The sequence below is a fragment of the Camelus ferus genome, chromosome 3 (assembly GCF_009834535.1).
Source record: "Camelus ferus isolate YT-003-E chromosome 3, BCGSAC_Cfer_1.0, whole genome shotgun sequence".
Classification (NCBI taxonomy): domain Eukaryota; kingdom Metazoa; phylum Chordata; class Mammalia; order Artiodactyla; family Camelidae; genus Camelus; species Camelus ferus.
In genome coordinates, this window is record NC_045698.1 from 98,280,408 (window position 1) to 98,304,086 (window position 23,679).

The 23,679-nt window shown below is 34.5% G+C and overlaps 1 long non-coding RNA gene and 1 other non-coding gene across 2 annotated transcripts in view; one reads left to right on the top strand and one right to left on the bottom strand.

The window, feature by feature from the left end:
• Positions 1–23,679, top strand: part of LOC116662736 — a 39,940-nt gene that overhangs the window by 6,673 nt on the left and 9,588 nt on the right. Inside the window, exon 2 of the long non-coding RNA XR_004318749.1 lies at positions 16,443–16,653. This is a non-coding gene — a long non-coding RNA (uncharacterized LOC116662736). The remainder of the gene's footprint in view (positions 1–16,442; positions 16,654–23,679) is intronic.
• On the bottom strand, positions 8,465–8,536 carry TRNAA-GGC. The gene has a single exon. It is a non-coding gene; the product is annotated as a tRNA-Ala (tRNA).

The following is a 23,679-nucleotide window of genomic DNA, read 5'->3' on the forward strand; positions in this document are numbered from 1 at the left end:
TTTTCTCCTTACTTTTGGTTTAATTTGCTCTTTTTCTTCTATTTCGTAAGAAGGAAGCTTAGACTATTGATTCTAGATCTTTCTTCTTTTCTAGTATATGTTTTATTGCTGTAAAATTTCCTCTATGTACTGCTTTTGCTTCATCCCCAAAATTCACTTTGACACGTTTGATATGACACTCTAAATTTCATTTAGTTCAAAGTATTTTAAAATTTCTTTTGTGACTCTTTCTTTGACTCATATTGAGAGGTCTATTTTTAAATTTCTACATATTTGGAGATTTTCCAGTTGTTTTTCTAATGTCTAGTGTAATGTCATTGTGGCATGAGAGATTACTTTATATAGATTTCTATCATCTTAAATTTGTTAAGGTGTGTTTTATGGCCCAAGATGTGGTCTCTCTTGGTGAATGTTCCATATGAGCTTGAGAAGAGTGTGTATTCTGCTTTTGTTTAGTAACGTGTTCTGTAAATGTCAGTTAGATCCAGTTGATTGATGGTGCTGTTCGGTTCAACTATGTTCTCACTGATTTTCTTTTTGCTGGATCTTTCAGTTACTTATTGATGAGTTTTGAAGTCTCTAACTATAATGGTGGATTTGCCTATTTCTCCTTGCATTTCTACCAGTTTTGTATCATGTATTGTGATGCTCTGTTGTAAGGTGCATATGCATTCAGGATTATGTCTTCCTGGAGAACTGCCCCCCCCCCCTTTTTTTTTTATTATGTAATGCTCGTCTTTATCCCTGATAATTTTCCTTGCTCTAAAATCTGCTTTGTCTGAAATTAAAATATCTATCCTAGCTTTATTTAAAGTGGGTTTCTTATAGACAAAATTATTTTGGTCTTGTTTTTTATCCACTCAGATAGTCTCTGTCTTTTAATTGATATATTTAGACCATTCATATTACAGTGATTACTGATATAGTTGGATTAATATTTACCATTTTTGTGACTATCTTTATTTGTTGCCCTTGTTTTTTGTTCTCCTATTTGTCTTTCACTCTTTTTCTGCCTCTTCTGGTTTTAATTTAGCATTTCAGTTTCTGTCCAATCTTGGTATATCTATTATTCTTTTAAAATTTATTAGTGATTACATTTAAAACTAATCTACATTCATTTTCAAATAACACTATACCACTTGATGTGTAATACAGGTACCTTATATCAGAGTATTCCCAATTCCTTCCTCTTGTCCCTTGTCACATAGCTGTCATTCACTTCACTTATCCATAAGGTATGGTCTTATATTGTTACTGTTTTATTTTGAACAAATTGCAACCTGCAATTAACCAAGAATAAGAAAAAAACAATTATTTTACTTTAATTTATTCCTTACTCTTCCTTTCATTATACAGATCTGAAATTTCTGACCTATATTATTTTTCTTCTCTCTGGGGTACTTTTGAAATATTTCCTGCAAGGCAGGTCTAGAGGAGATTAAATTCCCTCAGTGTTTAGTTTGTCTGAGAAAGTCTTTATTTCTTCTTCACTTTTGAAGAATAATTTTTCTGGATACAGAATTCTAGGTTATGAGGTTTTTCTTTCAGCATTTAAACCACCCTGTTCTTGTTTGCATGTTTTGATGGTTAATTTTATATGTCACCTTGGCTGTGTCACAATGCCTAGATATGTGATACAATACGTGGATATTTCTGTGAGGGTATTTTTGGATGAGATTAACATTTAAGTCAGTGGACTTGGAGTAAAGCAGATTGTCTTCCATAATGTGGCTGAGCCTCATCCGTCATTTGAAAAGACTGATCTCCCCTTAGGAAGAGTGAATTCTGCCAGCAGATGGCCTTCAGATCTGAACTAAACTGAAATATTATCTATTCCTTTGTTTGCAGCCTGTCAGTTCACCCTGAAGAGTTTGGACTTGCCAGTCTCCATAATAGCATGAGCCAATTCCTTAAAATAAATCTCTATTTTATGCACATTCCATTGGTTCTGTTTCTCTGGAAATCCCTGATGTAAATTTTACCTTTGTTTCTTTGTAGGTAAGTTCCCTGCCCCCCTACCCCCACCCCCACCAACCTCCCTCCTGACTTCTTTTTAAGATTTTCTCTTTATTATTAATTTTCTGAAGTTTGAATATGATATGCCTAGGTGTATCTTTAATTTATCCTGCTTGGTAGTATCTGAGCTTCCTGGACCTGTGGCTTGGTGTCATTAATTTTAGAATATTCTCTTACATTATTACTTTAAATATTCTTCTTTTCCCTTTTCTCTTTCTTCTGGTGTTTTCACTATATGTTACAGCTTTTGTAATTGTCCCATAATTCTTAGACATTCTGTTCATTTTTTTCCATTCTTTTTTCTCTTTGCTTTTCAGTTTGGGAAGTTTCTATTGATGTATCTTCAAGCTCACTGATTCTTTTCTCAGTTGTGCTGGTTTACTGATGAGCATCCATCATTTTTCTCAGTGTTGTTGATTTCTAGCAGTTCCTTTTTTGTAAATTAGAACATTTATTTCCCTTTTAAAATCCATGTTTTTTCCTTTTTCAGTTCTATTAGGTAGAATTATTACAGTTTGACTGCTCATATACTTTATATTGCATGTAAATACACACAATTTTTTTAGTTTACATATATGTACTGGTCATTGTTTCTAAGAACAGATTAGACCTTTAGCTTTAAAATCCATATTTAAAAAAATGAATACTTCTTAGAATTTCTATCCCTCCAGATCCAATTTCAAGGTTGTATACATTCCAAACCCAGCAAGAGATGAAACACAATTCTAGCAAAACATGTGTATAGTGACCACATGGATTCACTTTTGGAAATGTCAAGCCTGATAACACTCTGCTGTCATTCTGGCTCACGTCCTTATGTACCTGACTGTCAGACTTTACTTCGTGAAATCTTGAAGGTTAAATCTATCACCTGAAATAATTATCAGATTGATAGCAAAAGAAGTTGAAGTACCAAATTGTGTTATATACTTACAATAGGTAATTGTAGATCTAAGACTTTTTTAAAAGATGACTTGGGAAAAATTTTATCCTTATCCATCAAGGGAAGGGAACAAAAAAACTCTTTGGGTCTCAAATTCCTCATTTTAGGTTTCTGTTAAAGATAGACTTTGCTTGTAAATCCTTTCTTCCATCACATCTTCAAATTCATAGAAGATTCTAATTTTAGTTGATTATATTGGAGTAGCTTAAATAGCCACTCTGTAGGAAGCAGAATTTCCTGGGAGAACTGTAGAGAAATTTTGTTTTGTTTGGGTTTTGCTTTAGAAAAAAACTATATACAGTTGATTTGGGTTTCACCTCTAGCATATTCTTTTGATTCTTTGTTAGAGTTTCCATATCTCTGCTTACATTACCCATCTGTTACATGCTTTCCACTTTTTCCATTAGAGCACTGAGCATATTAATGATAATTATTAAAATTTTAAGTCTTATAATTCCAACATCTCTGTCATATCCGAATCTGGTTCTGATGCTTGTTCTGTCTGTGTCTTTATCCCTTTAAATATACCTTGTAATTTTTTGTTGTTCTTGAAAGCTGGGCTTGATGTACCAGGTAAAAGACAATGAAGTAAATAGGTCTTTTGTGTGAAGTTTTGTTCATCTGGCTAGGGGTTAGGCTGTTTTTATACCTTACTGTAGATGTCGGAGGTTAAAATTTCCTCTGGTGTTATTGTTTTTGTCTCCCCTGTTGTCTTTGGTTTTCTCCAGAGACTTCTTAAATAAGGTTGGAGATGTGGTTCTTCCAATTGCAGTCATCTGTTATATACAAACCCTATTGGTGTGGTGGTAAGGTGTGTGGAGAGGGGAAGTGTCCTCTGATCCTATGATTACATCTCAGTCTTTTAGTTAGCCTTTGCCCATGGGCTGTGACATACACATGTGCTTCTCAGCTTTCCCCTCACCTTTTCCCCAGCTTTATGGAGATATAATTGACATACAACATTATATAAGTTTAAGGTGTTCAATGTGATAATTTGATACATGTATATATTATAAAATGTTTACCACAGTAAAGTTATTTAACACATTTTTAATCTTACATAATTACCATTTTGTTGTTGTTGTTATGGTGAGAACATTAAAGCCTTAATCTCATAGAAACTTTCAACTATACAATACAATATTGTTAACTCTAGTCACCATGCTGTACATGTTGATCCCTAGAATCTGTTCATCTTACAGCTGAAAGTTGGTGCTCTTCGACCAACATCTCTCTCTTTCCCCGACCCCTCAGCCCCTGGCAACCACCATTCTACTCTGTTTCTATGAGTTCAATGTTTTTAGATTCCACATATAAGAGAAATTATGCAGTGTCTTTCTCTTTTTCATGTATTTCACTTAACGTAATGCCCTCAAGGTTATCCTTGTTGTCATAAATGGCAGATTTCCTTTGAAATGGCTGAAAAATAATTATACATATATATATATATATATATATATATATAGAGAGAGAGAGAGAGAGAGAGAGAGAGAGAGAGAGAGAGAGACATAGTGACAGCAGTTAGGTTGTTTCTGTGTCTTGACTACTGTGAATAATGCCACAATGAATATGGGAATACAGTTCTTTGAGAAAGAAATTTCTTCTCCTTTGAAAATATATCCAAAAGTAGGATTGATGAATCATATGGTAGTTCTATTTTAAATTTTTTAAGGAACTTTCATACTGTTTTCCATAGTGGCTGCACCAATTTACATTCCAACCGGTAGTGCCGCAGAGTTTCCTGTTCTCCATATTCTCACCAGTCTTTGTTATTTCTTTTTTTTTTTGTAATCACTAATGTAACAGATTCGAGATTATATCTAATTATGATTTTGATTTGCATTTCCCTGATTATTAGTGATGTTAAGCATGTTGTCATGTACATGTTGGCCATTTGTATATTTTCTGTGGAAAAACATCTATTCAAGTCATCTGCTCATTTTTAATTGTTTTAAAAAATTTTTGAGTTATATGAGCTACTTACCTATTTTGGATATTAACTCCTCTTTATCAGATACATGGTTTGCAAATGTTTTCTTTCATTCTTTAGGTTGCCTTTTTATTTTGTTGTTTGTTTCTTCTGCTGTGCAGAAGATTTTTTAGTTCGATGTAGTCCCACTTGTATTTGTTCTTGTTGTTTGTGCTTTTGGTGTGATACCCCAAAAAAATCATTGCCAAGATCCATGTCTTGGAGCTTTAACCCTATGTTTTTTTCTGGAAGTTTAATGGTTTCACAGCTTACATTTAATCTCTTGATCTTGAGTTAATTTATGTGAGTAGTGTAAGAAAGAGATCTAATTTTATTCCTTTGCATGTGGATATCCAGTTTTCCCAGCACCTTTTTTTTTTTTTTTTATTCTGTAGGGGCAGGTAATTAGGCTTGTTTATTTTTTTTTCAATGGAGGTACTGGGGATTGAACTTAGGACCTCATGCATGCTAAGCACACGCTTTACCGCTGAGCTATATACCCTCCCCTCCTGCTTTTCTCTTTCTTTCTTTCTTTTTTTCTTTCTTTCTTTCTTTATTTATTTATTACAATTTTTTCTTTTGGTGGGGGGAGGTAATTGGATTTACTTATTTGTTTGTTTGTTTTGGGGGGGAGGTACTGGGTATTGAACCCAGGGCCTTATCCATTCTAGACATGCGCTCAGCATGCACTCTTCCGCTTGAGCTATACCCTCCTGCTTTTTTCTTGATTGCTTTGACTAGTTGGGGTCTTTTGTAGTTCCATATGAGTTTGGGGATTGTTTTTTCTATTTCTGTGAAAAATGTCTTTGGGATTTTAATAGAAATTGCATTGAATCTCTAGGTGGCTCTGGGTAGTATGAACATTTTAAAACAATATTAACTCTTCCAATCCATGAACATGCAATGTATTTCCATTTATTTGTGTCTTCTTCCTTCTTTAATTTCTTTCATCAGTGTTTTATAATTTTCAGTGTATAGGTCTTGTATTTCTTTGGTTAAACTTATTCCTAAGTATTTTATTGTTTTTTGATCCTATTTTAAATGGAATTTTTTTCTTTTTCATATAATTTATTGTTAGTGTATAGAAATGCAACTAATTTTTTATGTTGAATTCATACCCTGAAACTTTACTGAATTTGTTGATTAGTTCTAACAGTTTTTAAGTGGAGTCTTGAAGATTTTTATATAAAGACCATTCATCTACAGAGACAATTTTACTTCTTATTTTCCAATTTAGATGTCTTTTATTTCTTTTTCTTGCCTAATTGTTCTTGCTAGGACTCCAAACTATGTTGAAGTATGTTCTTTCTTTTTTTTTAATTGAAGTATAGTTGATATGTATATTGTGGTAGTTTTAGATGTAGAGCAAAGTGATTCAGTTGTACATGTATATGTATATGTTTGTATTCTTTTAAAAAATTTTTTCCATTCCGTTTTTTTTCAAGTTATTGAATATGGTTCACTATGCTATACAGTAAAACCTTGTTCTTAATTTTATATATGGTAGTGTTCATCTGTTAATCCCATACCCCCAATTTATCCCCCTCCCTTCCCCTTTGGTAACCCTTAGTTTGTTTTTTATGTCTGTGACTTTGTTTCTAAGTTCACTTCTACTATTTTTAATATTTCACATATAAGTGATAGCATATAGTATTTGTCTTTCTTTGACTTACTTCACTTAGTACGACAACCTTTAGGTCCATCCATGTTGCTGCAAATGGCATTATTTCATTATTTTTTATGGCTGAATAATATTCCATTGTATATTATACTGTATCTGCTCTATCCATTCATCTGTTGATGGACATTCAGGTTGCTTTCATGTCTTTGCTGTTATAATAGTGCCACTATGAATATTGGGATGCATGCATCTTTTCAAATTAGAACTTCTGTCTTTTCTGGATATGTGCCCAGGAGTGGGATTGCTGAATCATATGATAAGTCTATTTAGGTAACTCTGTCTAGGTCTTCTTCCCAAGTATGTTCCTTATATACTCAGTTTGTTGAGAGTTTTTATCATGAAAAGATGTTGAAATTTTTCAAATCCTTTTCTGCATCTGTTGAGATGCCCATATTATTGTCTTTTGTTCACTTTATATGGAGTATGACATTTATTGATTTGCATATGGTGAACCATCTTTGCATCCCAGGAATAAATCCCACCTGATGATTTTAATGTGCTGTTGAATTCAATTTACTAGTGTTTTGGTGAGAATTTTGACATCTGTATTCAGGGATATTGGTCTGTAGTTTTCTTTTCTTGTAATGTTGTTATCTGGCTTTGGCATCAGAGTAATGCTGGCCTTATAAAATGAGCTTGATAGTGTTCCCATCTCTTCAATTTTTGGGGAAGAGTTTGAGAAGAATTGGCATTAATTCTTCTGTAAATGTTTCATAGAATCCACCCATGAAGCCATCTGGTCCTGGGCTTTTGTTTGTTGGAAGTTGTAGTCTCTTATAATCCTTTTTATTTTTGTATCTATTGTAATGTCTCCTCTTTTCATTTATAATTTTATTTCTTTTAACCTTCTCTCTTTTTTTCTTTGTCAGTCTAGCTAAAGGTTTGCCAATTTCATTTATCTTTTCAAAAACCAACTCTAAGTTTCCTTGGCCTTTTCTATTGTTTTTTTCTGTTCTCTATTTCATTTATTTATGCTATGATCTTTGTTATCTTCTTTATTTTACTAATTTTAGGCTTAGTTTGTTTTTGTTTTTCTAGTTCTTTGAAGTGTAAAGTTTAGTTGTTTTATGAGAGCATTCATTTTTAACATTAATACAGGCATTTAGTTTATTAACTTCCCTCATAGAACTCCTGCTGCTGCATCCCGTACATTTTTGTATGTTGTGATTCCATTTTCACTTGTTTCAAGATATTTTAAAATTTCATCTTTGACCTATTTGTTGTTCATGAGTGTATAGTTTAATTTCTACATATTTGTGAATTTTTCAGTTTTCCTCCTGTTATTGAATTCTAGTTTCATGCCACTGTGGTCAGAAAAGACACTTAACATAATTTAATTCCTAAAATTTGCTAAGATTTGTTTTGTGACCTAATACATGTCTATCCTGGAGAATGTTCCATGTATGCTTAAGAAGCAATGTATATTCTGCTGCTGTTTAATGGAGTATTCTGTATAGTTCTGTTAAGTCCATTTGGTCTAAAGTATAGTTCAAGTTCAATGTTTCTGTCTGGATGATCTATCAACTGTTGAACGTGGAGTATTGAGTCTTCTCTTATTATTGTATTGTCTATTACTCCTTTCAGATCTGTTATTATTTGCCTAATATATCTAAATGGTCTGATATTTCATTCATTCCTTTATCATTATATAATGACCTTCTATGTCTCCTGTTACAGTTTTTAACTTAAAGTTTTCTGTCTGATATAAATATAGCTATCCCTGCTCTCTTTTGGTTTCCACTACCATGAATATCTTTTTCCATTCCTCTACTTTGAGCGTATGTGTGTCCTTGAAGCTGGAGTGAGAGTCTTGCAGGTAGCATATATTCAGATCTTGTTGTTGTTTTCTCCTTAACAGAGGCACTGGGGATTGAACCCAGGACCTTATGCATGCCAAGCATGTGCTCTACCACTGAGCTATATCCCCAACCCTCTGTTGTTGTTTTATCCATTCAGTCACTCTGTGCCTTTTTTACCCCCTGCTAATCTTTTTTTATTGAAGTAGAGTCAATTACAGTGTGTCAGTTGACACTCTGTGCCTTTTGATTGGAGGTTTAAATCCACTTTTATTTAAAGTAATTATTGATAGGTAAGGACTTGCCATCTTGTTCATTGTTTTCTAGCTGTTTTCTAGTTTCTTTGTTCCTTTCCTTTTCTGTTGCTATCTTCCTTTGTGAAATGATGATTTTCCGTAGTGGTATACAGTTGAACGATATGGTAGTTAGAGGTGCCAATCCTCCATGTCATTGAAAATCCACATATAACTTATGGTCAGCCCTCTGTATACATAGTTCTTCCATATCCATGGTTCCTCTGTATCTATGGTTCTGCATCCTGAGATTCAGTCAACTATGGATTGTGTAGTACTGTGGTATTTACTTTTGAAAAAAAAATCTGTGAATAAATGGACCTACACAGTTCAAACCTGTGTTGTTCAAGATTCTACTGTACTTTAATTCCCATTTCTTTATCTTTTGTTTATCTACTGCAGGTTTTTGTTTTGTGGTTACCCTACAGCTTACTTGAAACATAGATATAACAGTTTAAGCTGATAACAACTTTGATCACATGCAAAAACTCTTACCTTCTTACTCTACCCCCCATTTTATGTTTTTGGTATCATGATTTACATCTTTTTATATTGTGTATCCATTAACAAATTATTGTAGCTGTATCTATTTTTAATACTTTTGTTCTTTAGCCTTCTTACCAGAGTTATGTGGTTATCACACCATCATATTACAATATTAGAGTATTCTGAATCTGACTATATACTTAACTTTACCAGTGTATGATATGTTTGCATGTTACTAGTTAGCATCCTTTCATTTCAGCTTGAAGTATTCCATTTCATTTCATTATTTTTTATTGGAGGTACTGGGGATTGAACCCAGGACCGCATGCAAGCTAAACATGTGCTCCACCACTGAGCTATACCCACCCACCTTTATCTAGCTACTTTTTAAATTCTCTCTTTGTCTTTGATTTTAGACATTTTTATTATAATATGTCTTAGAGAAGATCATTTTGGATTGAACTTTAGAGGTGACCCATTAGCTTCATGAACTTGGGTGACCAAATCTCTCTCTTGATTTAGGAAGTTTTTAGTCATTATTTCTTAAAAAATTGTTTTTGGGGGGGTGGGAAGGTGATTAGGTTTAGTTATTAACAGAGGTAGTGAGTATTGAACTCAGGACCTCATGCCTGCTAGGCACGCACTCTACCATTGAGCTAGATGACTCCCCCGTCAGTCATGATTTCTTCTTTTTTTTTAGTCATGATTTCTTTAGGTAAGTTTTCTACCACCTACTTTTTTAAAAATTTATTTTTATTTTTTTTGAAGTATAGCCAGTTTACAATGTTGTATCTATTTCTGGTGTACAGGATAATGTTTTAGTCATACAAATGCATACATATATTCCTTTTCATATTCTTTTTCATCACAGGTATTGAATATAGATATTAAATATTGTCGCCTGTGCTATCCAGTAGAAACTTGTTATTTATCTATTTTATATACAGTAGGTAGTATCTGCAAATCTCAGACTCCTCATTTAACCCTTCCCACATCCTTTCCCCCCTGGTAACCAGTTTGTTATGTGTTAGTAAGTCTGTTTCTGTTTTGTGAATAAGTTCATTTATTATTTTTTTTCCTTAAGATTCCACATATAAGTGATATCATATGGTACTTTTCTTTCTCTTTCTAACTTCACTGAGTATGATGATCTCCAGGTCCATCCATGTTGCTGCAAATGGCATTATTTTTATTATTTTTTTATGGCTGAGTAGTATTCCATTGTAGAAATACACCACAGCTTCTTTATCCAGTCATCTGTCTGTGGACATTTAGGTTGTTTCCATGCCTTGGATATTGTAAATAGTGCTGCTATGAACATTGGGGTGCATGTATCTTTTTGAATTAGAGTTCCCTCCAGATATATGTCCAGGAGTGGGATTGCTGGATCATATGGTAGGTCTATTTTTAGTTTTTTGAGGAATCTCTAGACTGTTTTCTGTAATGGCTGCACCAAACTACATTCCCACCAACAGTGTAGGAGGGTGCCTTTTCCTCCACAGCCTCTCCAGCATTTATCATTTGTGGACTTTTGGACAGATGGCCATTCTGGCTGGTGTGAGGTGATACCTCATTGTAGTTTTGATTTGCTTTTCTTTGATAATTAGAGATACTGAACATTTTTCATGTGCCTGTTGGCCATTTGTATGTCTTCATTGGAGAATTGCTTGTAGTCTGTATAGTCTATGGCTTTCAGTGTAGAATAATAGTCAATTATACTTGCCCAGATATTTACCACTTATTTTACTCTTACTTCACTTCTGATGTTCTGGATTTCTCTCTGGTATAATTTCCTTCCATCTGAAGAACTTTCTTCAGTGTTTCTTTTAGAGCAGGTATACTGGCAATGAATGCTCTTAGTTTTTCTTCTTCTGAAAATATCTTTGTTTCACATTCCTTCCTGAAGAATATTTTTGCTGGATACCAAAATCTGGGTTGAAGGTTCTTTTCTTTACATTGTTTCACTTCCTTCTGGTCTTCATTGTTTCTGGTGAGCAACCCACAGTCACTTGAATTGTTGTTCCCCTACATAAAATGCACTGTTTTCTCTGATAGGTTTCAGGTTTGCTTGTTTTTTCCATCAGTTTGATAATGATGTGTCTGGGAATGTATTTCTTTGAATTAATTCTGTTTGGGATTTACTCAAATTCTTGTTTATATATATTTATGTATTTTATTGAATTTGGGAAGTTTTCAGCCAGGAGTTCTTTAAATATTTTTCTACTTAATGTTTTTTCTCCTTTTTTCTAGGACTCTGATGACACAAATATTGAACATTTTGGTATTAGCCCTCAGATCTCTGAATTTTTTTAACATTTTTTTATTGAGTTATAGTCATTTTACAATGTTGTGTCAAATTCCAGTGTAGAGCACAATTTTTCAGTTATACATGAACATACATATATTCATTGTCGCATTTTTTTTCGCTGTGAGCTACCATAAGATCTTGTATATATTTCCCTGTGCTATACAGTATAATCTTTTTTTAAACATTTTTTATTGATTTATAATCATTTTACAATGTTGTGTCAAATTCCAGTGTAGAACACAATTTTTCAGTTATACATGAACATATATATATTCATTGTCACATTTTCTTTTGCTGTGAGCTACCATAAGATCTTGTATATATTTCTCTGTGCTATACAGTATAATCTTGTTTATCTATTCTACATTTTAAAATCCCAGTCTGTCCCTTCCTGCCCCCTGCCCCCTTGGCAACCACAAGTTTGTATTCTATGTCTAAGAGTCTGTTTTTGTTTTGTATTTTTTTTTTTTTTTAGATTCCACACATAAGCGATCTCATATGGTATTTTTCTTTCTCTTTCTGGCTTACTTCACTTAGAATGACATTTTCCAGGAACATCCACGTTGCTGCAAATGGCGTTATGTTGTCAGTTTTTATGGCTGAATAGTATTCCATTGTATAAATATACCATATCTTCTTTATCCAGTCATCTGTTGATGGACATTTAGGCTATTTCCATGTCTTGGCTATTGTAAATAGTGCTGCCATGAACATTGGGGTGCAGGTGTCATTTTGAAGTAGGGTTCCTTCTGGATATATGCCCAGGAGCGGGATTCCTGGGTCATATGGTAAGTCTATTCCTAGCCTTTTGAGGAATCTCCATACTGTTTTCCACAGTGGCTGCACCAAACTGCATCCCCACTAGCAGCCTCTCCAGCATTTGTCATTTGTGGACTCTTGAATGATGGCCATTCTGACTGGTGTGAGGTGATACCTCATTGCAGTTTTGATTTGCATTTCTCTGATAATTAGTGATATTGAGCATTTTTTCATGTGCCTATTGATCATTTGTATGTCTTCCTTGGAGAATTGCTTGTTTAGATCTTTTGTCCATTTTTGGATTGGGTTGTTTGTTTTTTTCTTATTAAGTTGTATGAGCTGCTTATATATTCTGGAGATGAAGCCTTTGTTGGTTTCATTTGCAAAAATTTCTCCCATTCCGTAGGTTGTCATTTTGTTTTACTTATGGCTTCCTTTGCTGTGCAGAAGCTTGTAAGTTTAATTAGGTCCCATTTGTTTATTCTTGCTTTTATTTCTATTGCTTGGGTAGACTGCCCTAGGAGAACATTTTTGAGATGTATGTCAGATAATGTTTTGCCTGTATTTTCTTCTCGGAGGTTTATTGTATCTTGTCTTATGTTTAAGTATTTGATCCATTTTGAGTTTATTTTTGTGTATGGTTTAAGAAGGGCTCTAGCTTCATTGATTTACATGCTGCTGTCCAGTTTTCCTAACACCATTTGCTGAAGAGACTGTGTTTGTTCCACTGTATATTCTTGCCTCCTTTGTCGAACACCAAAAGTTTGTGGGTTCATTTCTGGGCTCTCTATTCTGTTCCATTGGTCCACATGTCTGTTTTTGTACCAATACCATGCTGTTTTGATTACTGTAGCTTTGTAGTATTGTCTGAAGCCTGGGAGAGTTATTCCTCCAGCCTCTTTGTTTTTCTTCAGGTCTCTGAATTTTTGTTCTTTTTCCCAATCTTTTTTTTTTCTCTCTGGTGTTCGGATTGGACCATTTCTTAGTCTGTCTTCATGTTTGCTGGCTTTTTTTGTATCATCTTTATTCTGCTATTGAGCTCATCTAATGAATTTATTTTGGTTATTGTATTTCAGTTCTAGTATTTGCATTTGGTTTTTTATATCTTTTATTTTGTTCCTATAGCATTTCATTTATTATAAGTGTTCACCCTTAATTCCTAGAGTACAGTTATAATTTGCTTTAATATCTTTAATAATTCTGACATCTGAGTTATCTTGGAATTGGTGTATATTGACTGAATTTTCCCTGTGATTTTAGAATTTCTTGGTTCTTCATATACTATATAGTTTTGGATTCTATCCTAGACACTTTGGATATTACGTTATGATCTTATTTATAGCACAAAGAGAATGTTGTGTGGTTTTTGCTTCATTTTGTTTTAGCGGGTAATTGACCAGATTAGCTTTATGCCTCAGGTATTAACCTGCTTTCTGTTGTCTGTGGTTCTAAAGTCTGTTCTTTTTCAAAGTGATTGCGGTGCTTGCAGGTGTGCCACCCAGTCGTCATTCTTGGACCTGGGCATTGCTCTACTCTGTAGCTTAGCTCTTAAAGCCTGTTGTGTGCTGTTTAGAGTGAGATCCACACAGTTTGGAGGTGAGCCCATGAGTTCAAACACAATTTTATGGGATCACTCTTCTGATCTCCCTTGGTCTCCATGGCTCTCTCAGGCCTCTATTTCTGGTCCTTCAGTTTGAAAGCTGAGGCTTCAGTTTCCCTTCTCTGCCACAGATTTCCCATGATGGTGCCTGCATTTGGGACCAAGTAGACAGAAAGATTTTCTTTGGTGGAGATACTGGGGGTTGAACCCAGGACCTTGTCCACACCAAACATGGGCTCTAACCAGTGAGCTAAGCACCCTTTCCCCCAAAGAAAGATTTTCAAAAAGCAGCAGGGATTTGTTTCATGTTCTTGGGACCACAGATCATCTGGTTATAGAGAAGCATTCCCCTTTTTCAGAGTTTTTGTACCTGTTGATGGGGCAAGAAAGAGAGGAAAAAAGAAAAAAAGAGAATTCCCCCACTATCTCTGAGCTCTAGTCCTCTTAATTCAGGTTCCAAGACTAGAAAGAGAATGATTCTATTGGAACTCTGTCTGCAGCTGGTGTGCTCTTCTGGGTTTCAGGCTTTCTTTAAGGCAAGGCTGGGAAGTATCAGAGGAGGAACATGACGAACACTGCTGATTTAGTGGAACTTCAAATTTTTAGTCTTCTTCACTAATCTGCCTGCTACTGTTAACTTTTCAGAGACCTTAGATAGCCAATTTATGTATTCTGTCTAGCATTTATAGTTTCATTCAGTGGGAGAATGCAACTATACAAGATGAGAATGTGGTTACTTCTTCTTCCCTGGAACTGGAGCTTCCTTTTAGTATTTATGCAGTAGGTTCCATCAGAATGTCTCTTTTTCTTAAAATGTGTTTTTTAAAAATCGAACAAATCAAAATTATCAAATATATTGACAAATAATTTTTGCAATTAAGCCCACACTGGAAGTATCATATTTGAGATCAGATTTAATTTTATTAGGTATGACAATACCATCATCAGGAAACATGAATTGTATTTAATGTATGGAACCAATGCCTAAGAACTCAATCTAAGAATCTGGTCTGTGTGAATCTTTTGGCCTTATGGTTCCTAGCCTTACAAATAATAAGTAAGGTTACTTACTGGCAGGCCAAGAATTTAGCAAATTTTGGACATTTAGAGGAAAGGAGAATTCATAAACATTTACTGGTGCTGAAGACAGAACCTGATTGAGGTGACTATCTTGGTTTGGTTTTTTAGCACTGGAATAGATGAGCAAACAAGAGTAATAACAAACATCTCTGAAAGATAGAGACTATTGAAAATGCAATCTTAGATTCCTTACATAATATCCAGACAGCATTTAATTTTTTGGACCTAATAATTGCTTAGCACTGTATGGCTCTGAATTTAATGGCCATACAGAAAGGCTTATGTGTATTGGTAAATACCTTTTGCTTCATCTGTGAATTTGGTCAAACCATCATTATAATAAAACCTGCAATGGGTCAGACTTTTAATGATGAAGAATAATATTTTGGAATTATTCATAACCACATGGAGGGATTAAGAAAAATATCCAAAACATGGAAGCAAAGCAAAAAGATAACTACATGACCTTTCAAAATAATTTTAGAGCATTTTCGGTAAGCTCCTTTATTCTGTATAGTGATATAACTTAGTCTGCATAGTTGATTTGGGTCCAGATTTTTTTCATTTCTGCAAAACTGATAATTATGTGATGATTTCTTGTCTGTCAAGCAGAGCAATTAACCACCAAAGTTTTGTTGTCCTTGTGAACATGAACCAGTTTGAAATTTAACTTAGCAATGTTATTTTAACATTCTTTCCAACCCCTGATTATAAAGTTCACATTTATCATGTTATCTTTGGCCAACTTTGTCATATTGCTGGTTCCCTTATCAATGTGTTAAATGAAACTGACAAGCTTACTATCTATTTGTATAAGAATTATGTTTTTAACATTTTGAGAATCATTCTTTGAAAACAATGCAGAAATTAAAATCCTTATCCTTATATCCTTGTATATACCTATATGAGAATTTTTTTTTTTTTTTGGCTACAACACTGGAATAAAACTGATGGCTCATAGAGTATTTTATTCAATTTGATTAAGTAGCTCCAGTTGATCTTCAGAATGACTGCATCAGACTTTCAATAGCAATGAATTATGTTTCCTTTATCTCCACATTCTCTCCCATATTGGGAATTCCTGGTTTTCATATTTTTGCCTTTCCAATAGGTGTAAAGTGTTGTCATTTTACTTTAATTTTCCTGTTTTTATTAATGAGTATTAATAATAAGGATTAACATGGGAAGATTATATTTTATATTACTTCTTTTCTTTTGATTTTTAATTTTGTTCAGTTGTCTGTATCGCCACTGTCATTCCTGTCTTTGTTATTGTTTTCTTTTCTTTTTCCAGATATTCATTGCTTGTTTTTTCAGATATTGCAACTATATTTTCCTTAACTGCTATCTGTTAGCTTTGCCATAGTTTCCTCATTGAGCAAAATCCTTCATTGTTATGTGTTGTAGGACTCGGTCCTAAGGTCTGTTTTCTATTTTATCTGCACTCATTCCTTTGGCAATATCATTTCATCTCATGATTTAATTTTTGTTTGTTTGTTTGTTTTAATGAGATTTCCAGTCAAGTTGATGGAGTAGTAGGACCACAGGCTCAACTCTTCTCATGAACACAACAAAACTACAACTGACTGCTGAACAACCATCAGTAAAAAAGATTAGGATGTACCAAAAAAGATCTTCTTCAACTGGAGACATAAAGAGGGAGCCACAGCAGGATGGTAGGAGGGGCGTGCTCGCGATATAATCAGGTCCCTTATGCCCCAGGTGTGTGACCCATAAGCTGGAGAATAATTACGTTGTAGAGACTCACCCATAAGAGTAAGAGTTCTGAGCCCCACATTGGGGATCCTGGGGTCTGGCACTGGGAGAAGGAATCCTCAGAGCATCTGGCTTTGAAGACAAGCAGGGATTAATTGTAGGAGCACCACAAGACTCGGGGAAACAAACTTTACTCTTAAAGAGCACATGCAGAATCTCATGTGTACTGGGACCAAGGGCAGAAGTCGTGATTTCATAGGAGCCTGGGCCAGACCTACCTGTTGGTCTTGGAGGGTCTTCTGGGGTGTTGGGGGGTGGCTGTGGCTCACCCTGGGGACATAAAATCTAGTGGCAGATGTTCAGGGAGGGGGCGGTATTCATCCACATTACCCTTTCTGGAGGCTGACATCTTGCTTGGGTCATTAGCACCAAAACCCAGCCCCACTCAACAGCCTATAGGCTTAAGTGCTGGGATGCCTCAGGCCACATAACCAACTGGGTGGGAACACAGCCGCATCCCTTAGTAGACAGGCTGTCTAAAGACTTCCTGAACCCATGGCTGCCTCTAGACATACCCTTGACTACCAGAGGGCCAAGGCCTAGTTCTACCCACCAGTAGGCAGGTACCAGCCCCTCCCACCATGAAATCTGCACAAGCCTTCAGTCTAGCCTCACCCACTGGGGACAGACAGTAGAAGCAAAAAAAAAAAATACTATAAACACACACACACACACACACACACACACACACACAAATACACTTACTGAAATCTCATGGAAACCACAAACCAAAAGTGTACAATAGAGATACACACAAAAAAGAGGAATCCAAACAATATTAAAGATAGTCATCAAATCACAAGAGAACAAAAGAAGAAAGGAGAAAAAAAGACCTACAAAAAGAAATCCAGTACAATTAACAAAATGGCAGTAAGAACATACATATTGATAATTACCTTAGATGTAAAAATATTAAATACTCCAAATGTAAACTGGCTCAATGGATACAAAAATAAGACCCATATATATGTTGTCTACAGGAGACCCACTTCAGAGCTGGAGACACATACAGGTTGAAACTGAGGGTATGGAAAAAGGCATTCCATGCAAATGGAAACCAAAAGAAAGCTGAAGTAGCAATACTTACATCAGACAAAATAGACTTTAAAATAAAAGCTATTACAAGAGACAAAGAATGATAAAGGTATCAATCCAAGAAGAAGATATAACAATTGTAGATACGTATGCATCCAACTTAGGAGCACCTCACTATATAAGGTAACTGTTAATAGACATAAAAGGAGAAATCAATAGTAACACAATAATAGTGGGGGAACTTAAAACCCCACTTACATGAACGGACAAACCATCCAGACAGAAAATCAGTATGGAAATTCAGGCCTTAAGTGACACATTAGACCAGATGGACTTAATTGGTATTTATAGAGCATTTCACCCAAAAGAAAAACACACATTGTTCTCAAGTGCACATGGGACATTCTCCAGGATATATTACATGCTGGTCCACAAAGTAAGCCTTGGTAAATTTAAGAAAATTGAAATCTTAGCAAGCATCTTTTCTGACCACAACACTATGAGATTAGAAATCAAATAGAAAACAACAACCACAACAAAAACAGCCAAACTGCAAAACCTACAAACATGTGGAGGCTAAACAATATGCCTCTGACCAACCAATAGTTCAGTGAAGAAATCAAAGAGGAAATTACAAAAATACTAGAGACAAGTGAAAAGGAAAACAGGATAACCCAAAACCTCTGGGACACAGCAAAAGCAATTCTAAGATGGAAATTTATAGTGGTACAAGCTTACCTCAAGAAACAAGAAGAGTCTCAAATAAATAACCTAACCTTACAACTAAAGCAATTGGAGAAAGAAGAACAAACAAAACCCAAAGTAGAAGGAAAGAAGTCTTAAAGATTAGAGCAGAAATAAATGCAGTAGGGACTAAAGAAGAAAAAAAGAAGAAATCAATGAAACTGAAAGTTGATTCACTGAAAAGATAAACAAAATTGATAAACCTTTAGTCAGATTCATCAAGGGAAAGAGAGGACCCAAATTAACAAAATCAGAAATGAAAAAGGAGAAGTTATAATTGACCCCACAAAAATACAAAGGATCATCTCACCAGACTCTGAATCTACCAGCACCTTGATCTTGGACTTCCCAGCCTCCAGAATTGTGAGAAATAAATTTCTGTTATTTATAAGCAAAAAAGAAAAAATTACTAAGGATCATAAGAGGCCACTATGAGCAACTATATGCCAACAAAATGGACATCCTAGAAGAAATGAACAATATCTTACGAAAGTACAATTTGTCAAGACTAAACCAGGAAGAATTAGAAAATATGAACAGACCAATTACCAGTAATGAAATCAAATCAGTAATTTTAAAACTTCCAACAAACAGATGTCCAGGACCAGATAGCTTCACAGATGAATTCTACCAAACATTTAAAGAAGGGTTAACACCTATCCTTCTGAAACTATTCCCAAAAATTGCAGAAGAAGGAACATTTCTGAACTCATTCTATGAGACCACCAACACCTTAATACCAAGACCAGACAAAGATATCGCAAAAAAAAAAAAAAAAAAAAAAGAAAGAAAGAAAATTTCAGGCCAATATTAATTATAAATATAGATGCAGAAATCCTCAACAAAATACTTGGAAGTCAACTCCAACAATACATTAAAATGCCCATACACCATGATCAAGTGTGATTTATCCCAAGGATGCAAGGATTTTTCCATATCTGCAAATCAATCAGTGTGATACACCACATTAACAAATTGAAGAATAAAAACCATATGATCATTTCCCGTAGATGCAGAAAAAGCTTCTGATAAAATTCAATATCCATTTATGATAAAAACTCTCCAGAAAGTGGGCATAAAGGGGACATACTGCAACATAATAAAGGCCATGTATGAGAAACCCCCAGCTAACATTGTACTCCATGGTGAAAAGCTAAAAATGTTTCCTCTAAGATCAGGAACAAGACAGGATTCCCTCTCTTGCTATTTTTACTCAACATAGTTTTGGAAGTCCTAGCCACAGCAATCAGAGAAGAAAAAGAAATAAAAGGAACCCAAATTGGAAAAGAAGTAAAACTGTCACTGTTTGCAGGTGGCATGATACTATACATAGAAAATCGTAAAGATGCTACCAGAAAACTACTAGAGCTCATCAATGAATTCAGTAAAGTTTGCAGAATACAAAATTAATATACAGAAATCTACTGCATTTATATACACTAACAACAAAATAACAGAAAAAGAAATTAAGAAACCAATCCCATTTACCATTACATTAAAAAGAACAAAATACCTAGAAATAAACCTACCTAAGGAGGCAAAAGACCTGTATTCTGAAAACTATAAGATGCCAATGAAAGAAATTGAAGATGACACAAACAGATGGAAAGACATACCATGTTCTTGGATTAAAAGAATCAGTATTGTTAAAATGGCCTTACTATCCAAGGCAATATACAGAGTCAATGCAACCCCTATCAAATTACCAATGACATTTTTCACAGAACTGGAACAAAAGATTTTTTTAATTTGTATTGAAACACAAAAGACCCCGAATAGTCAAAACAACCTTGAGAAAGAAGGACGGAGCTGGGGGAATCAGGCTTCCTAACTTCAGACTATACTATAAAGTTACATTAATCAAAACAGTATGCTACTGGCACAAAAATAGACACATAGTTCAATGAAACAGGATAGAAAGTCCATAAATAAACCCATGCACTTATGGTCAATTAATCTATAACAAATGAGGCAAGAATATACAATGGAGAAAAGATAGTTTCTTTGATAAGTGATGCTAGGAAAACTGGATAGTTACATGTAAAAGATTGAAATGAGAATATTCTCTAGCACCATATACAAAAATAAACTCAAAATGGATTGATTTTAATAAGTGTAAGACCAGATACTATAAAGCTCCTCTAGGAAAACATAGGCAGAACACTCATTGACATAAGTCACAGCAATATTATTTTTGAACCAGCTCCTAGAGTAATGGAAATAAAAGCAAAAATAAACAAATGGGACCCAATTGAACTTAAAAGTTTTTGCACAGCAAAAGAGAAAATATTTGCAAGTGATGAGACCGACAAGGGATTAATTTCCAAAATGTACAAACAGCTCATATAGCTTTAAAAACACACACACACAAGTAACCCAACCAAAAATGGGCAGAAGACCTAAATAGACATCTCTCCAAAGAAAACATTCAGATGGCTAACAAGCACGTGAAAACGTACCCAACGTTGCTAATTATTAGAGAAATGCAAATCAAAACTACAATGAGTTATCACCTCACATCAGTCAGAATGGCCGTCATTAAGAAGTCTACAGATAATAAATGCTGGAGATAGTGTGGGGGAAAAGGAACCTTCCTACACTGTAGGTGGGAATATAAATTGGTGCAGCCACTATGGTGGACATTATGGAGGTTCCTCAAAAAACTGAAAATGTTGCTACCGTATGATTCAGCAGTCCCACTCCCTGGCATATATCCAGAGAAAACTTTAATATGGAAAGACATATGCACCCCAGTATTCATAACAGCACTGTTTACAATAGCCAAGAGATGGTAACAACCTAAATGTCCATCGACAGATAAATGGATAAAGAAGATGTAGTATAGATATACAATGGAGTATTACTCAGCCATAAATAAGAATGAAATAATGACATTTGCAGCAACATGGATGGACATAGAGATTATCATATTAAGTGAAGTTTGTCAGACAGAGAAAGACAAATATATGATATCACTTATATGTGAAATCTAAAAAAAAATATTTTATTTACAACCTAGAAATAGACTCACAGACATAGGAAACAAACTATGGTTACCAAAGGGGAAAGAGATGGGGAGGGATAAATTAGGAATTTGGAATTAACAGATACACATTACTATCTATAAAAAAGATTTAAAAATTAAAAACCTACTGTATAGTACAGGGAACTATAGTCAATTTCTTGTAATAAGCTACAATGGAAAAGAATCTGAAAAAATATGTATGTATATGAATCACTTTGCCATACACCTGAAACTAACATTGTAAATCAACTACACCTCAATCAATAAAATTTAAAAGAGAGAAATCAAAGGACCATAAAACATAAAAATAAAATGATTTTTATGTTAATAATTCTCATATTTATAACTAGAGTCTATATATTTCTCTCAAAGAAATATATCCAACTGCCTACTAGACATTTCCACTGAGAATGACTGATAAACATCCATAACTTCATATATTTGGATTACAAACTTGATTTTCTTCCAGAATCTGCTTTTCTCACATTCTTCCCCATTTGAATTGAAGACAACTCTGTTTTCTTCATTGCTGAAGCAGTCATTCTTGGCTCACTTTCTTTAAAATCTCAGGCCAAAACTAATATATAAATTTTATTATAATAGTTTTTTCATCAAAAGGTATGTATTGAGTATCTGCTATGTACTGGGCACTCTTCAAGGCAATGGATATACAATAGTCCCCCTGCCCCTTATCTGTGAGGGATATGTTCCAAGACCCCCAATGGATGCCTGAAATCACAGATAATACCAATTCCTATATATACTGTGTTTTTTCTTATACTAACAGGCAGATATAGATATACTGGACAAAGGAATGATTTACATCTTGGTCGGGTTGGCACAAGTTTTCATTATGCTACTCAGAATGGTGTACAATTTAACACTTATGAATTCTTTATTTCTGGTATTTTACATTTAATATTTTCAGACCATGGTTGTCTGCAGATAACTGAAACTGCAGAAAGTGAAACTATGGATAAAGGGGGACTACTGTATATCACTGAACAAAATAGACAAAAAGCCCAACTCATGAGAAACTTTTATTATGAGAAAGATAGGCAAAAAATAAATGAGAAGATAAGTGAATTGTATTTAATAAGGTGAAGATAATATATGCTTTGGCACAAAGAAAGAGTGGAAGAGATTAAGAGGTTTAAGGATCTGTGGGGGAATGGGAGGTACACATTGCAATATTGATTAGCTAAATAGGATAAGCATGGTTAGGTCTCATTAGGAAGTTAAATTTAAACAAAGACTTGATAAACTGACTATAATTCAATAAAAATAACAAAGACTTGAAATATATAAGGGAGTTAGTCAAATGGTCTTCAGGAGGAAAACACTTCAGGCAGAGGGAAAATCTAGAGCAGAATCCCTAAGGAAGATACGTTCTTGGTGTGTTCAATGAACATTACAGAGGTTAGTGTATTTAGAGTAGAGGAAGAATTGTCAGAAAAGCAGTAGGAAATGAAGTCAGGGTGGTAATGGGAGAATCAGATACTTTGGGTTTTGTAAAGGTAAGGCTTTGCCTTGTGCTCTGAGTTAAATGGGAAGCTAAAACTTCTCTTTTCAGGACAGGAGTGATAAAGCTAAAGTCACTCTGGATACCATGTTGATAATATAGAGAGGAAAGGGTAAAAGAAGGAAGATGTGATAAGAATCTATTTCAATAATCCCAATGAAATGTTATGATTACTTTGATCAGGGTGGTAGCAGTGGGGACGATTGTCAGATACTCAGTATTTTTTCAACTGCTGAATATTTTTCAAATCTACAGAAACCTTGTAAGAATAAGACAATGAACATTGATTTATTTTCCACTTAGGTTCACTAATTGTTAACACTTGCCACATTGTATCTCTCTTCACATCTATTTACCTATCTACACTTGCCACATTGTATCTCTCTTCACATCTATTTACCTATCTATCTATTGTCATATAGATATATATGAAGAGATATGGTGGGGGGAGGGAGAGAGAAAAGTGTTCAATGACTTTTACAATGTTATACAAAATTTACAAATATTTAACTTTTACAGTTAGTTTACATTTGAATTGGTAGACTGAGTGAAGCAGATTGCCTTCCTTAATATGGGTGGGTCTCTCCCCATCTATTGAAATCCTGAATAGAACAAAAGGCTGAGCAAGAGAGAAGTCACACTCTGC